The 18,624-nt window shown below is 31.2% G+C and overlaps 1 protein-coding gene and 1 long non-coding RNA gene across 5 annotated transcripts in view; one reads left to right on the top strand and one right to left on the bottom strand.

The window, feature by feature from the left end:
* Scgdelta (Sarcoglycan delta) overlaps positions 1–18,624 on the bottom strand; it is a 163,348-nt gene that overhangs the window by 119,242 nt on the left and 25,482 nt on the right. The gene's annotated exons all lie outside the window — the stretch shown is intronic.
* On the top strand, positions 2,297–3,041 carry LOC143204413 (uncharacterized). Its single transcript, XR_013007603.1, has 2 exons — positions 2,297–2,670; positions 2,727–3,041. It is a non-coding gene; the product is annotated as an uncharacterized LOC143204413 (long non-coding RNA).

Here is an 18,624-nt window from a genome sequence, read left to right on the forward strand (position 1 = left end):
TTTTAATTGTATTGCAGATGCACTGAATATTAGTGTGGATACTATAAATAAAATCGCCCAAATTGAGGAAAAACCATCTAATTTTGGATAACGAATGTATCTACACACCGTGACTGTAGATCTATTCAAGGTTAAATGTATGAAATATATAGAAATAGTGACTAACTTATTCAATATAAACACAATTTAACACAATTATTTCAGAGGAATCTGTTTGTTTCTAAAGTATCCATAGAATACTTAGGAATATATAGCTCTTTGGAGAATATGGCGCAACACTTTTATAAAACTGCTAAATAAATACAATATTTAAAAGAATACAATTTTTAAAAGCATATTATAAAATTAAGAGATACTTGTTATTGTATCAATTTGTGTACTGACATATGTATTTCAAATTGGAATATTAGGCCACCTTTGGTAAAACGCTAATAAAAAGTGTGTAAACAAAACAAAAGTTGATGGAAAAATATAAAAGTTAGTATAATATTTGATTAGATTTTGCAAATCATCATATTTTTTAAAAATTCATTGCATATATATTGTTATTCATACTAGGAATCCAACAAAAATATCCCAATAAGTAGTCGGCATAGGCTGTAATTCAGGAACGGCTTTTAAACCATAAATTAAGTTTAGAGGATACCATGTTAAAGATTGAAGTCTTTTAAATTCTCACTTGGTAAATATAAATGAAATGCTTAATTTTGTTTTATGCAATTTAAATTTCTAGAAGTAAGCCACAGTGCTGTTGCTCTTTTTTACGTTAGTATTAGAAGTTATAACACATGAGAAGTTAATATTTCTTTAGTTTAGATTTTCCAGACCATTTTATGCAGATTAAGGTGTAAGGGAAGGTGTTCACCTTCAGCGAGAGGGGCAACTCCGATTAGTGAAAGTTATAATCCATCTGCATCATTTTTTTACAAAAAACTATATGGAGTGATTTTAGTAAAAACTCACCCTGTTTGGGCCTGCGTTAAAATATATAAGTTTTTTTAGAATTTTCTAACGGTAAGCTTACTCTGGAAGGAAATAGAGATATATTTGATAATTTTAATGCACAGTGTAACTTGATGTTCACTGGAGATATATGTTAGCTATTGAATACCACACAATATAATAATAATAAATAATATAAATATATAAATATAATTAATAAATAAACGTAAAATAAATGAGTTTGATCGTTTGGCTGTAGACGTTCACAGTTTAATTACTGAGGACTGACGTCATACAACACTAGTGAATGCATTAGTACACATTTTTATCGTAAAATATTAACTCAAAAAAAGGTCTTTTCGGAAATCATTATTTTTTACTAGTTGCTAATATAATTGTAATGATGCCTTTTAATTTAAGTAATTTTTTTTTGTTATTTTCAAGAGTCGCTACAGAACATCTGTTAATATTTAAAAACATGTTTTTATCTTAAATTGTATTTTTAGTTAAAATAATCACTCAATAATTACGAGACATCATCTGGACCTATTTGGGTTTCTCAGAACGGGAGATCGGGTTAAAATTCCGCAAGAAAAAGAACAAAAGTGTGCTGTTTAGCTTTTTTTGCGGAACATCCCTCGGGAAATTCTCGCTTTCCAGGGATGTCCAAAGAGACCGCCGGGATGAAAAATAAATTGCACTTTTTTGTCCCGTTATAGAAGGTTATAAAAACGAATTTAAGATAAGAGTATGGGCTATTCGTGGACGATAGTAAAACTATTTTTTTAGCGAAACACCAGTATATAATAGACCTGGTTGTATGTGTTTAGTAAGGATGGAGGTGTATCGAGAGTTTGCAAAATTAATGTTTCTTTTCTGTTGGGGCGATTAACCCGCGATTTCGGCTCACCAACTTGTAAACTATGTTTTGAACGATTTATGGACTTTATTCACTTATTTTAATTTCTTCACACTGCACATGTTACCTTAAACCTTTACATTCTTGTTCTATCTTCCAATGTTTACTTTTTACCGGTTATATTCTAACTTAATTTTTTACAAATGTCAAACAGTACAATTAATCACATCCAGGACATCGGAACTATCTTACGCATCAAAGAAAGAACTATTGTCCATCGACGTGTAAATCATATATAATCATAGAAAAAATAGAAATTTCACGGTATAGGCGACCTTGGGGAAATGTTTTGTTTATAGTTGAATCAACTGTAGCGCTGCGATCGCAAATTGTGATTGGATAGTTTAAATTCCTGGTGCTGCCACTAACATGAAATGTGATTGGTCGATCAAATTGTGTGAAATCAGTATTTTCTATGGGCGTCCATTTATGTTTGTTGTTTGTATGTTATGTTTTTTGTTTAGATCACGAAATCTTCGTTTTACGTTGTGCATATTTTCTATTTTACATTAATTATTATGGAGTAATAATATAAAAATTGATGACAATGCGTCAGTGTAGTAAAAGATGTAGTGTACCGGGGTAAAATTCTACTACGGAAATTAGACATCGTTTCCCAAAGAATGATCTCGCTCCTTTCCAAAAATGGGTTAATCAAGTAAATAGTAGTAAGTTACCTGGATAAACCACAATGCAAATATATAAACGTCATGGTGTTTGTTATGGACATTTTAGTGAAAAATTTAGAATTATCCTTCCTTCACGAACAGGTATTAGGCTAAACGCATATCCATCATTGGTTTTATCAGGTACATATAAAATTATCTATCTACTACATGTCTGTTTATATATTGTTTGTTTACAGAAATTCAAAACCTTATGAAGATATTAGTAGTAATAAAATTCAATTAATCTACCAAGTTGTTCTTATGCTGTCAGTGTGATGTCTCTACATAAAGAAGTCTTACAAGAAGGTAACAATTAATATAACTGGATAATTAGTAGTAATAAATACTACTTTTAATTGTAAAATATCCCTAAAATATTTGCAATACTTTAACTTTTTAGAACAATCAGTGTTCAATCATTTTATAGTAGAGGAATTATATATTTAAATTTGATTGCCTTGTTAAGAAAATATTTGTTATGGTGCCATCAATAAATTTAATTGCTACTTTTAGGGGATTTATTACTTTAAAGAAATCTATTTTGTCTAAATTTACAAATTACTACATTTGCTTAACAAATCTTAATCAAGATTGTTTAAAGAACTTTGTTGGATCTATTAGAAGTCATTGAGGTAGAAACAGCATCCTTCCCCTAGTATGTTCGAGATTTTTTTAAATGGGCTCATCTTTTAAATTTTTTCACATCATCCTCCCGGAGAAAATTCTAAAGAAGTGAACATGTTAGATGACTTATATTCTTTTTTAACGGGAGATCTAGTACCACTTGAAGTTGTTAACTCACTAGTTGAGTCTATATTTTCAGTTCCAGAGAATTTTGCTCTGAGGAAAACGAGTCTAATATTGTATTTTAGTCTTATTTCAGGCTATTTAACAAAACTTCTGAAAAAGAAACAACATGCAATATTTGTATATATTCTATATTAAGTAGTTCCACAGATTAAATACCTTAAAATCTAAATATTTTTAAAAACACATACATTTTTAGTGTTTCAACTATCCAATGCATAATGATTTTCAAGACCTAATTTTAAGTTATTATGAGGTGTGATTGTATTTTTGGTTTAATAAAGTTAATGCAATATCAACAGGGAAGGATTTAAAGTTTACCTTCAATATATCAAGATAAGTTAGAACTCTAATAGATCCCATAAAATTGATGGCACTAAACATATATGGGAAGGCGTTATAGAAGAATTATATATATTTTAATATTGCCTAGAATAGAGTTCATATTTTTTTTTATTTTTTGTTTATATATATTTATATTATTTACACTTATGTATATTTGTATAGGATTTTATTTTAATAAATTAATTTTAAAATTTAAATTGGATTTTTATTTAAATACTATTGGCCAATAAATGTGACGTCACAAAATAATCAGGGGAAATGGCAGACCAATCAAAACAAAGTATTTTCCTTACAGGTTTCTATATAACTATTTTAAACTAACCAATCAAATTCGCGTTGTCAGCGCCGCCAATGATTGGACTAAGCGAAACTTTGCCCCACCACTTACCATTGCAGTTGCACCCCCCTGTATATAATTAAATGCGTTTTTACATATAAAGACGCAACACATTCTTTGTACAGGAAATGTTCTTAATTAAAAATGAGTTATGCTGGTTAATAATGATTATTAAAAATACTCTAAATACTATTTTGAATTAAAAGTAATACCTATTTTATTTTAGTAATTCAACTGTTTTCTGGTTTTGTTAAATAGAATGCCAGATTACTTAGCAAGAATAATAAAGTAACACTTAATAATTTATATAAGATGTATTACCGAAGTGTATATACGCCTGTAACTTATTTAACTATTTCACTAAATTGAATAAGAATGTATTAAGTATTATATAAAGGTTTAACTTGAATAGGTGAAACCGAGGAAACGTTTTCTGTGGTTCCATCAATGCAGGGACTAAGACCACCATTTTGATTGGTTATTTTGAACTGTCCCACAAAACATTTGATTGGCTCATTTCTATAAAGCGATTGTTTGTTTCAGTTTTTTTATAATGCCATTTCTGTGTATCTGATATAGAGTATTCAGCATTTTTGTGACTTAATATATTCTCATTCATTCTCAAAAGCGTTGTGCATACATTTCATGCGCGGAAATAAAATAACCAGATGTCGTTTTCCTTGGAGGACAGCCAGAAGTTAGCAAGATTAAGGATGTGAGTGTGACTTAACATTGTTTTTACCTGGTACGTAATACGCATAAACCTTTAAGCTGCCTCTATAATTCTTTGATTTTACCATAACAAAAGTACAACAGTAATTTTGATAAATATCATACTTTTTATTTTTTTGTTCCTGTTCTTTAAAATATTACTTTTTGGTTCGTTTTCTCCATTCTAACGTATATCATATAATTTAACCTTAGTAATTCTGCGATACACAATTTTCAATACAAAATCTTAAAAATAATTATAACTTGTTTTATGTTTTGTATGCTTATGGATTTATATTTTATTATTTTCTTATATTTTATCATTTTAAGCATGAAATGAAGTTGAATGGATTCGATGAAGTCGAAATCAATAACGTAGAAATTTTGCGCTTAATTACCATCGAGTTGCATTCAATTACAACGCAGCATTTGATTACAATTTACAGAAAATCGTTGCTATAGGATCAGTATGTGTATTCAGAGTAACATTTAAGTTTTAAAATGACGCCACTGTTATTACGAACAGAGGTAATATGTGTAATGGTTTTTGGAAATTACTTTTTTATTAATTGCATGTTAAAGCTGGTCTCTTAGCATAACTATTAATTTATTATAAACCTCTATTATCATACAAACTACTTTTTGTAAGGCATTGTGCTTTCATCAATTTGTTTTGCGGCAACATTTTGGCTACCGAAGAGTTCCTCAAAGATTGCAAGTTGCAGTTTCATTAGTTTGCCTGTTCAACGACAGTTTGAGTGCTGTATGAGCTGTTTGGATGCCTTTCAAAAACGTAGCTGCTATACCTGATTAAGCAAGTGCAAGTACAAGTACAATTCTATTTTGCAATTGAATCGTTGCCAAAGTCATAGATCATGATGTTACCAGGAACATCTAAGAAGAAAAAGTCTGTTTCTTTTAGTATATTTCTTTTACTGAATTAAAAGCGGGACAACGGTTTCTGTTAATGCCTCGGAATCCTATTGGATTTTGCATCTTCTTGAGTCATTTGCATCTTGTTATTTCTAATTCCTAATTCCATCTCTCCATTGTGTCCTAATTGGGTTAATATGTTTTGTGGGAGAATATCAAGCATATTTGAAAGATTGTTACTTGCAACTTGTAGTTGTGATTTGCGCACATCATCTGTAAACAAAGAATTAATATTACGTATAGGAAATATAACAGAAATAAAATAGAATTAATTGTCTTAATATAAATCTTTTACAAATTGGGAATCGCTCCTGAAGTAACATGGTCTAACTATATGATCTTTGTGAATATGTGAATTAGTTTTGGCAGTTTTTATATTTTTATTTTAAAGAATTAATTCCATTTAATAATGCCATTTATCTGTGGCTAAAGATAGAATAATTTTTTCGTAACATATTTATTTTATTATTACAAGCTGGAGCAGGATAGCTACACTGGTAAATGTGATTAAGTTTTATTATTTGATGAGTGAAAACTTTTTTCTTGAAAGAAAACTTTTATTTCAGACAGATGTCTATTTCTTGATCTAGTTTAACAGATATTTTTACTTTATATGTTTATCTTTGACATCAGTTCAGGAAACATTTCCTCGAATGACCAACGATCTCTTAAAATTAATAGGAGGTGTTTATTCGGCCCAAATAGTTTTATTATATACCTAAAATAAACTGTTCTCTTGTTCTTATCCATACATTCTGTTTACATTTCTTATTAAGATTATAGATATACTTTTGTGACGATTTCGTGAAACCTATTTTTGTGTATATATCTCGTGTTTGACCAATGAAACATAAATGATTTATTTTTCATATCGCTGGTGTCCTTTAAATGTCTCGATCGAGACCGAATTGACCGTGAGTGATTTATAGCAGCAGCTAGCGATAAAATTGGTTTTCTTCATTTCCCTTTTAGTTCTCGGTTTTAAGTGAAATTCAGTCCGGATTATCTTTTTTCGAAATTTATTATTTCTTAAGATTATACTAGCGCATCAGGTGGATGCTGGCAGTTAATTTCTTCTAAAGCATATTATTATTTCTCGCCTTTTTAGAAACATTTTATGATTTTATGACATATGATGTCAACAAAAAAAAACAAAATTTGTTATTTATTTCATAGGACAAATATTGCTATATTTTCTTCTCTGCAGCTTGTTGATTTTCGTATATTATGAGCTATTTAAAAAAAAATCATTTTCAAAATTCAGAACTGTTTTTGACTTTTCAAAATAATTCTCTTCAAGGATGATACACTGATTATAGCTACCCTCTAACTTTTCGATACCATTTTTGTAGTACAATTTGTCCTTTGCTTCTAAATAGCCCAATTCATAGATTTTTGTAATCGTTTTCACTAACTTGGGATACGGTGCATTGTCTTTGATACAAGCTTAGAGCTTTCTCATACCCAAATATCCGTGAATGGTGTACACGTTCAGTTGATATCTTTAGAGTGTCTGTTGCATTTAGTTTCAATTTACGGTCATTCAAAATCATTTTGTGGATTTTTTTACTGTTTTCGTCGGTTACAACCTCTTTTGGGCGACCACTGCATTCACCGTTTTTGGTGCTCATTTCACCACGTCTAAACTTAGCATACCAATCCTTGATGGTTGATTTTCCTGGGGCAGTGTCCGGAAGTTCGGTATCAAGCCAAGTTTTTCTTTCAACTGTCTTTTTTCCCTTCAAAAAGCAATATTTTATCAACACGCGAAATTTTTTTTATTCATTTTTCTCACAATAACAAAAGTTGCTTCACTTAAAATGTTAAACACCAGGTTTTTTAGTATATATTCAGAAACTAATGATCCGACAGCTGTCAAATTTAAGCACACATCTTTTGAGGGTTAGGGCTAACTAAACAACATATGGATTTAATTCTAGTAGCACTATCTATGTGTTAGGCCGGGGACTTTTCAATTGACCTGTTATAGGGGGAACATCCTAAAGAGAATAATTTTAAACACTTAAATTAGTGTATCACTCAACATTATAACAAAATTATCATTTTCAGAACATTAATAACAACTTCAGATCATATATATATATATATATATATATATATATATATATATATATATATATTTATTTATTTACGTATCTATTATAATCATAAATATAGAATAATAAATGGAGTTGCATTACTTTTTGTATATTAAAACAGGGAATATATGAATAAAAGGGTTTCGAAATTGAGATTTCGCTTTAGCATAAACCAGGAAATGTTGTTTTAACGCTTTGCTTGTTTCGATAAATTTCAAATCGCTGATTATTATTATTCTGATTGAAAGTGCTGAAGCCTGACGGAACGTATTTAAAACACACATTTAACCAAATACTTATATATTTCTGAACAATAAGATTTCCTTCAGTTATCGTATATTAATTATAGTCTAAAATTGTAGTTGATTGTTGTATTGTGAGTGTGTTGATGTATTGCATTAAGAAAAATGTAATGACTAAATCCAGTTTTATTAAGAAAGATGTATAAAGGTAGTAACAGAATAAACTAACGAGAAAGACAGTGATATCAAAATGACTTTAAAGGTAAACAGTAACTAAGTGTAAAAGGTAAATATGATCTTTAATGAATGGAAAATATATTACTTGGATATACTGTTGGTTGTTTGACAATTGTTCGAATTAAATGGATTAGGCCTCTAGGGGGATACCTTTACATGAAAAGAATGCGCCTAGAATTCTTTCTTATGAGTGATAAGAAAACTGTTAATGTTAATATGATGAATGTAAATATAATAAAACACAACCCTAACCTAAAAACTATTATTACTCTATAATTAAATGTAGTTTAAGCCCTTCGACTATATGTAGTAAATGTATTATAATGCTAAATTAAAATATATTCAATAAGATTATTTTGGTTTCATTATTTTATTTAGATCAGAATTATGTTATATGTCAAATTGAACTAAAACTCAAAGTTATTGTACAGCGTAAAAGACTTATGTGCACAGATATGTGTGTAATTGTTCAGAATATACTTGAACATTTGGCTAAAATATGTCAGGAGAGAAAGTAGAGTAATTGTTTTGGAGATATGGCAAAGGCATGAGGGAGAATGTAATGATTAAATGTAGTTTTATCAAGAAAGATGTATACAAGTAGTAACAGGACAAACTAAAGAGAAATGTAGTAATATCATAATGAATTTACAATGATACATTACATCGAAAGAAACAAGAACTAAGCGTAAAACATAGATATGTTCTCTAATGAAAGTAAAATACATTACTCAGATATACAATAGTTAATTAAGTGGATTCGGCCTTCGTGGAATACTACTACATAAAAAACGCGCCTAGCACCCAACCTATACTAGTGTGGAAAAAGTTCAATGTATACATAATAAAAGAACTCTAACCTATTAGTTGTTGTGGCTGTTTAATTAATTGTGGTTTCAAATTCTTCGATAATATATGCATTAGATTTACTATAATGTTAAAATAAATTATTTTTGTTTCATTATTTTATTTATATTAAAATTTTGTTATGTCAGAGGCAAATTTGCTAAAACTCCGAGTTGCTGCGGCAACATTGCGACGTTTTGACGGGTCTCCAGTATCACTACTGTTTCGAATAGACTATATATTACTAACCAAATTGGTTATTGCTAAAAGTTTTAGTCTGTATACTTCACTAACAAATCGTACATATGGCTGATTAGAAAGAACATTGGACTTATGCAGTTCGCTAACAAACAATCTTTCGAAGTACTTGGAGACCACATCACCAATTGTTAATATGTTGTTATCATGTATTTATGTTTTTCTTGGTATAATTTATATTCGTAATTGTTCATGTTACATTGTTTAAACAACCATCGTACTCAGCCTATGTAATTATATATTTTAAACCCTCCTTATAAGGCACAAGTTGCACACTGTTCTCTTTTAGTGGTATTAAGGGATTAATTAACCTAGGTTATGACCCAGTTTAAGTTTAATTAACTTAATAGTTTAATATTTAAGCCCTTATTTTCTTGGACTAAGGTATGAGCAACTGAAATAATAAACAATAACTTTCGAGAACGATTTTTAGGTGAACTTAATTTGGTAAATGTATTGAACTAGGATAATTAGAGGCTTTAAATGGTAAGGTTCGAAAACTAGACAAAGTAACAAACAATTTAGGCATAAAGACATACATCTCGCTTTAGTTATACATGTAGTTATACATATGTGTAGATATAATAGCTTTATATATATATATATATATATATATATATATATATATATATATATTGTTGAATTATTTGTTGTAAATCATTGAATAATAATTGGAACGCTGGTTAACTAGTGTTAAATAATAAATTTTCCTGAAGGATATCAGTCATTCGGGATACTAATTTCAAATTGCTCTAGGGTACTCACTTTTTGACTTGAACTAAAAGTCTGTACCTTTAACTTGTTTATTATAATATAATATGTAGAATAAAATACTCGAAATATGTTATGAAATATAATTTTTCCTCGATCACACAGATATTACCTAAATTATAACCTCAATATAGACTTGGTGTATATCATCAATTAAAAATGTTAATTATCATGAATGGCTTAGAACCTCTTGGTCATCCTTATTTAAGGTGGCGTGTATATCACGCTCAATCTGAAATCGTACTGTATTTTCCAGTAATCTTTCTTCAAGACAAGTTTTTAAAAATTAAGTTCTAAAAAAGTTAGAGCACAGGCAGTGACAATAAGTGATCAAATAATGATCGACAATCTTTCAGAGAGACCAAAAATAACCTCAGAAAGCACTAGAAATGCAGATATTATAAAACCGGTGTTTTTGGAAATAAATATTAGAATTTTATAAACATGAAAAATTTTACTAATTTAACATATAGTAACAGGTCAATTGAAAAGTCCCCGACTTGATACATAGATGGCGTTACTAGAATTAAATCCATCTGTTTTTTAGTTAGCCATAACCCTAAAAAAAAATTAAAATATCTCAACAACATAAACCACCCATTAATATTGACACCAATACCTGGGCTAGAAATGATAAAGATAAGTGGAAGCTTTCTCTAAACATTTAAAAACAGTATTTAATCCGTACCCGTCTGAAATATCCGCAACAGAAGAACATAGTTGACGTTTTTAACACTTTAAATAGATCTTCCACATGAGAAATTTACTGCTAAGGAAGTAAAACAAAAAATACATAAAGAAATCAATTCTAAAAAAGCTTCTGGTTTTGACCTAATAACTGGAAGAATCTTAAAAGAACTGTCAGGAAAAAAATCACAAGGACTCCTCTTATCGTCCTATAAGCCTGTTACCTGTGATCTCTAAACTATTCGAAAAACTATACATTAATAGAGTCAAAATAATTCCAGAGGAGAGACATATTATTCCAGACCATCAATTTGGCTTTCGTAATAAACACGGGAAAATTGAACAAATACCTAGATTACTTAACCAAATTAACAAAAATTTAAACGATAAAAAATATTGCTCCGCTGCATTTCTCGATATTTCTCAGGTCTTCGACAAGGTGTAGCACACTGGACTTTATGTTAAATTGATAAAGCTTTTGCCCCATATGCACCTTCAACTGCTGAAATCGTACCTCACAGACAGACATTTTATCGTCAACAGGTGACGAATACACTGACCTATACCCAATATATTCGGGTGTTACGCAGGGTAGTGTACTTGGCCCATTGTCATATCTATTGTATACAGCTGACCTGCCGACCTCAAGAAATATTACTGTTGCACCATATGCTGACGATACAACTGTTTTATCGTCACACGAGGATCCAATATTAGCCACACGAAACCTCAAACTTCATTTTAACAAAATCGAATTGTGGTTGAAAACGTGGCGTATTAAAGCAAATAAGACAAAATGTACCCATGTAACATTCGCCCTTTGTAGAAGAACATGTCCCTCAGTAAAATTGAATAATCATGAACCTCTGCAAGCAGACAACGTTAAATACCTGGAAATGCATTTCGATCGACTTTTGACATGGAGAAATATTTAGTGACAAAACGCAAACAGTTTGGGGTTAAACTAAACCAAATGTATTGTGTCTGCTAGGGCGTAAATCTAAATTATCATTAGATAACAAGGTTTTGCTCTATAAATCAATAATTAGACCTATTTGGACCTATGGTACTGAACTGTGGGGTACTGCTAGCAAATATAACATAGATATTATCCAAAAGTTCCAGAATAAAATGTTGCTAGTCATCGTCGTCAATGTCATAGAACCCATAACGAGTGTGACTCGAAGTGCTAGTGCGAAGTACTCTGAAGTACTCTGAAAGACTATTAGTGCATCGTAATGCACTCGCCAGTTAACCAGTAAGCCAGTAAGTCGCGGTAAACAGTTAAATGTGCGCGATGACAGTGAAGTGCGTAGGCTCAAACGCAAACCACCGTACGAACTGGTTAATCAAACTCACAGAGTGAGATTTAATAATCTCTAGAATAAGCTAGAATAGTTTTTAGAACAAGTTAGGATAGATTTTAAAATAAGTTATAATAGTATCTAGAATAAGATTTAGATCACAAGTTGTACAGTAGATCAGTTACTGATATGATCTTCTAAATGCCAGGATAACTATATTATATAAATGAACTCATATAATAATACTTATTGCCCATGGGCAGATTGTTAACGTTCTAGGAGATTAATAAAAAAATAATATATTCTTTACATACAGATCCTGTTGTATTACCAATTGTAAGTAAAAATATGGATATAAGTTTGGGATCAGTAGAACTAAATGTATTTACGTTAGTAAGTGTAAGTGTGATAATTTTTAAGGCTTTTAAGATTGAATGGAAGTATAATAACACGTGTTTAATTGCAGCATTTTATTCGAAGAATATTAGAGGTAGTTGCATCCATAACCAGTGACAAATGATACCGAATATATTCAAATTGGCCAAGATTATGTACAAGATTTAATATAAAATATACCTAGTAATATTTTATACCAGCATATACTGTTAAATATCATAAATTGTATATAAGTATTGCCAACAATATATAGTATTTAGGAATAACTACTTGTGGTTCATTTTGGTGTATTAGGGTACCCTAACAGGTCAATTGAAAAGTCCCCGGCCTGACACATAGATAGCGCTAACAGAATTAAATCCATATGTTTTTTAGTTAACCCTAACCCTCAAAAGGCGCGTGTATAAATTTGACAGCTGTCAGATCATTAGTTTGTGAATTATAGCATTTGAGTGAAGCAACTTTTGTGATTGTGAAAAAATGGATAAAAGGGAATTTCGCGTGTTGATAAAATTTTGCTTCTTGAAGGGACAATACAGTTGTAGCAAAAACTTGGCTTGATGCCGACTTTTCGGACACCGCCACAGGAAAATCAATCATTAAGCATTGGTATGCTAAGTTTAGAAGTGGTGAAATGAGCACCGAAGACGGTGAACACAGTGGATACCCAAAAGAGGTTGCAATCGACGTAAACATTTAAAAAATCCACATAATGATTTTGAATGACCGTAAATTGATATTGAATGAAATATCAGAAACTGTAAAGATATAAATTGTACATACAAACTGTGTACATTATATCATTCACGAATATTTGGGTATGAGAAAGCTCTGTGCAAAGTGGGTGCCGCACGAGCTCACTTTTGGCCAAAATCAACGATGAGTTGATCATTCGGAGCAGCGTTTGAAGATGATCAAGCGTAATAAACCCGAGTGTTTGCATCTATATATGACAATGGATGAAAAATGACTCCATCATTTCACTCTGAACTCCAATCGACAGTCATCCGGGTGCACTGCATACGATGAACTCGCTCCAAAGCGTGGGAAAACGCAACAGTCGGCTGGCAAAGTTATGGCGTCTGTATTTTAGGATGCGCATAGAATAATTTTCATTAACTACCTTGAAAAAGGAAAGACCATCAATAGCGACTATAACATAGCGTTATTGGACCGTTTGAAGGACGAAATCGCCGTAAAACGGCCGCATTTGAAGAAAAAGAAAGTGCTGCTTCACCAAGACAATACACCGTGTCACAAGTCCGTGAAAGCGATGGCTAAAATCCATGAATTGCGCTTCGAATTGCTTCCTCATCCACCGTATTCTCTAGATCTGTCCCCCAGCGGCTATTTCCTGCTCTCAGATTTCGAAAGAATGCTCGCTGGGAAGAAATTTTCGTCGAATGAAGAGGTGATCGCCGAATCTGAGGCCTATTTGGAAGTAAGGGCATATCGTACTACTAAAATGGTATCGAAAAGTTGGATGGTCGCTATAATCAGTGTATCACCCCTGAAGGGAATTATGATGAATAAAAAAAACTAATTTTGCCAAAAAAATGTGTTTTACTATGGTAGGCCGGCGACTTTTCAATTGAACTATTATATAATTGTAAATGGTAAATACAGAATATTTTTCATTACTACATCTATATATAATTTTACTTATAAGAATAATGTCGAATTATATATAACAAGTTCTCATTGGTCATGGTTAAAATTATATTACTCTTAGAATTTTCCAAATATTTACTTAAATGTTAGACATACTTGTGTAAGTGTATTGTATTGCTTCTATTCTATATCAATCTTTACCTTATTATTATTGTTATTATTATTAGATTTTAAATTTCCCGGTGCTCATATTGGCGACTCTAGCGCCATTTAGTGCGAAAACAATGTTAAGCTTTTTCACTATTATAATTTGTGTTTTGTGTCTTCTCGAAGTTTTATAGCTATAGCCATAATAGGGGGCCTTCCATTGGGTCTAACTTCACTCTTCACTTTCGTCTCTTCGTCTTTCCCTGGTACCTATATCCGTATTATCAGAGTGACAACTAGCCGCTGAGACATTACATTTTACTAGTCATGTGGTTTTTATCGGCTTCGGTACTCTGGCCTGGCCTTGCTCGATCATAATTCTTTTCCTGTATCACAAATAATCTGAAAACAGTTAAGTGGCCTAATAAGTTAGGCCCCTAGTCCTATCTAAACTAAACAAATACAAACAAACGAAAACCTTGAATTTTATCCTTATTAAAACCTAATAAATAATTTAATAGAAAATCAAAAACAATTACGTTGCAATAGTGTTTTACAGTCATAAGGAATCGATGTTATTAGAAATAATGTCTAAATCAGTTTTATTGATAAACATCTAAATCTAGTCAAATGATTGAAAGTGAGACGGCAGGAATCACGGCCCGAGAAGCGTAAGACAAACAACAAACAGACAGTTACGCAGAAAAAGGTCGAATAAGTTTCCTTTATCTGTCTTTTGTCATCGACTTACCAAGAACCCCGAACGGGCGAACCCTCAAAGGCCACCCCTTTACGCCTTTACAAATCACTCGCTTTCTAACTTTTTTCCCTTCCCTTCCTTCCGTTAAATCCACGATAAGTAAATTTTGAGGTTCTCCAGCTCCTAGATAATTATGGCTTAGACAGAATATTAAAAATAATGAACTTCACCTAGTTTGGTGAACTTATAGGTTAAACTCAGTGCACAGTATAATAACAAATTAGGATAAAAATAAATAGAACAACAAAAAAACAAACAAACAAAATTATAATCAATAATAAAAAAATATATCAAAAACATTGCGCTGCATTTTACTTTTTTAGTAGTAGGATATCTATCAAGAAATTTATTAAAATATATGATGTGTAAGCATGTATGTTTAATAATAATATATAAGAAATGGGTACTGACATTGTTGCAAACAAAATATTGTACATGTTTGGAATCTGCAAAGTACATAGACGCTACTGAATGAAAAATAATATTACAAGGCATGAATCGACACATACTACGTATATTTAGAGCATATTGGTGGTGTGGAATGCAGGGGAAGTTGATGATGCTAGTTCGATGTTGAAATATACCATATTTGACACCAAATTTACATTGTTTCGTTTGTTTTATTTTTTTTATTTTGAATAATTGTTTGTCAAAGAGAAGCAATATCATTAGTTGAATTTACTTCTCAACAAATCAGGTAAACAATTGAAACCTAATACATAACTAAACTAAATTGACATCTTTTCCGTTTTATATAAGTGGACTTGCGCTCAGTTAGCCAATTATATACTACGTGATACTGCTTTGTAATGTGTATTAAACAAATACAAACAAACGAAAACCTTAAATTTTATCCTTATTAAAACCTAATAAATAATTTAATAGAAAATCAAAAACAGTTACGTTGCAATAGGGTTTTACAGTCAGAAGGAATCGATGTTATTAGAAATAATGTCTAAATCAGTTTTATTGATAAACATCTAAATCTAGTCAAATGATTGAAAGTGAGACGGCAGGAATCACGGCCCGAGAAGCATAAGACAAACAACAAACAGACAGTTACGCAGAAAAAGGTCGAATAAGTTTCCTTTATCTGTCTTTTGTCATCGACTTACCAAGAACCCCGAACGGGCGAACCCTCAAAGGCCACCCCTTTACGCCTTTACAAATCACTCGCTTTCTAACTTTTTTCCCTTCCCTTCCTTCCGTTAAATCCACGATAAGTAAATTTTGAGGTTCTCCAGCTCCTAGATAATTATGGCTTAGACAGAATATTAAAAATAATGAACTTCACCTAGTTTGGTGAACTTATAGGTTAAACTCAGTGCACAGTATAATAACAAATTAGGATAAAAATAAATAGAACAACAAAAAAACAAACAAACAAAATTATAATCAATAATAAAAAAATATATCAAAAACATTGCGCTGCATTTTACTTTTTTAGTAGTAGGATATCTATCAAGAAATTTATTAAAATATATGATGTGTAAGCATGTATGTTTAATAATAATATATAAGAAATGGGTACTGACATTGTTGCAAACAAAATATTGTACATGTTTGGAATCTGCAAAGTACATAGACGCTACTGAATGAAAAATAATATTACAAGGCATGAATCGACACATACTACGTATATTTAGAGCATATTGGTGGTGTGGAATGCAGGGGAAGTTAATGATGCTAGTTCGATGTTGAAATATACCATATTTGACACCAAATTTACATTGTTTCGTTTGTTTTATTTTTTTTATTTTGAATAATTGTTTGTCAAAGAGAAGCAATATCATTAGTTGAATTTACTTCTCAACAAATCAGGTAAACAATTGAAACCTAATACATAACTAAACTAAATTGACATCTTTTCCGTTTTATATAAGTGGACTTGCGCTCAGTTAGCCAATTATATACTACGTGATACTGCTTTGTAATGTGTATTAAACAAATACAAACAAACGAAAACCTTAAATTTTATCCTTATTAAAACCTAATAAATAATTTAATAGAAAATCAAAACAATTACGTTGCAATAGGGTTTTACAATCAGAAGGAATCGATATTATTAGAAATAATGTCTAAATCAGTTTTATTGATAAACATCTAAATCTAGTCAAATGATTGAAAGTGAGACGGCAGAAATCACGGCCCGAGAAGCATAAGACAAACAACAAACAGACAGTTACGCAGAAAAAGGTCGAATAAGTTTCCTTTATCTGTCTTTTGTCATCGACTTACCAAGAACCCCGAACGGGCGAACCCTCAAAGGCCACCCCTTTACGCCTTTACAAATCACTCGCTTTCTAACTTTTTTCCCTTCCCTTCCTTCCGTTAAATCCACGATAAGTGGCTATCTAACATTCAGACGCTGTTTAACAGGGGCCAAGGATGCGATAACAGCCCTTAGACTTAATGGGGGTGCGATATTTTAGTTCCGCGGTGTTAATAGTTCCTAATTCCGGGTAATTTTTATTAAGAGACGTTTGGGGTGAAGGTAGAAAAATTAGGGCTTATTTGTCGGCGTCCGCAATTGGATTTATAGTTCGTCGATTAGTTTTTTTCTCTCTCCCTTGTAGCTTTCGGTTGGCTTTTCTCTTTTTCTGTGTGTCGGTAATAGATTTATGGATAATCTTATATATTAAAAACTTAATTCAATCTATTTTCAATTTTTTGTGTACCAATTTTAATTTGTTCGAATACATTATATTATTATTAAAATTCTCATTACTTTCAAGTGTTCGCCACCATAAACAACACACACAAAGAAGAAGTTGATCGAGGATATTTAGCATTCAGCGTGGCAGAATAGCTCAGAAATCACACGATAAAAGGTAATAACCACCCTAAGATAATCCTAGGACTAATATCAGAAAGAAAGGACAGAGAAGAAATGGTATTATTCCAGGGCCATAATTAAAAAACCACACAATGGCTGAATTTCTTCGCGGACTTGCTAATAATGCTGGTGCTGAGCATTCTCTGTGGAGAGCTACCAAAAACTTGAAAAAATCTATCATGCAAACGCCTGCAATAAAATATGAGGTTGGGAGCTGTGCCAGAGATAACTAGAAGAAAGCTAAAAGATTTGTAGATCACCCCGAGATCATGTTTAAACCCCATACAGTTGATGAAGTTAAATCATTATCCTGTGCTATTGGATGAAAATCCATTTCTCGCTTTGAAAAAGATTAAGAACCAAATTAAAAAAACGCAATTGATACAAAAAAGGCTCTTGATTTTAACATTATTACCAGAAAAATATTAAAGGAACTTTTAAGAAAGTCACTACCTACTTAATGTACCGGCCAATATCTCTGTTGTCAAAAATATACAAGTTACTTGCACAACTTCTATTGAAAATGATTCAATCAATAATTCAGGAAAGACATCTTATTCCGGATCATCAATTTGGCTTCAGAAAACAATATTCCAAGATTTATCGTGTTCACTGAATCAAGAGCGTTATAGACAAATCATTTTAAGAAAATAAAATTTAGTCTACAATATTTCGATATAGTATAGCAGGAGGGATCAATGCATAAAATTAAAATGTTTTTCCTTGAGCAATATTAATACATTTTAGGGTCATATAGAACTGACCGAT

Source organism: Rhynchophorus ferrugineus, unplaced genomic scaffold (genome assembly GCF_030347505.1).
Source record: "Rhynchophorus ferrugineus isolate W39M unplaced genomic scaffold, kcgeb_rfMv2 rfM11, whole genome shotgun sequence".
In the NCBI taxonomy this organism is placed as follows: Eukaryota; Metazoa; Arthropoda; class Insecta; order Coleoptera; family Curculionidae; genus Rhynchophorus; species Rhynchophorus ferrugineus.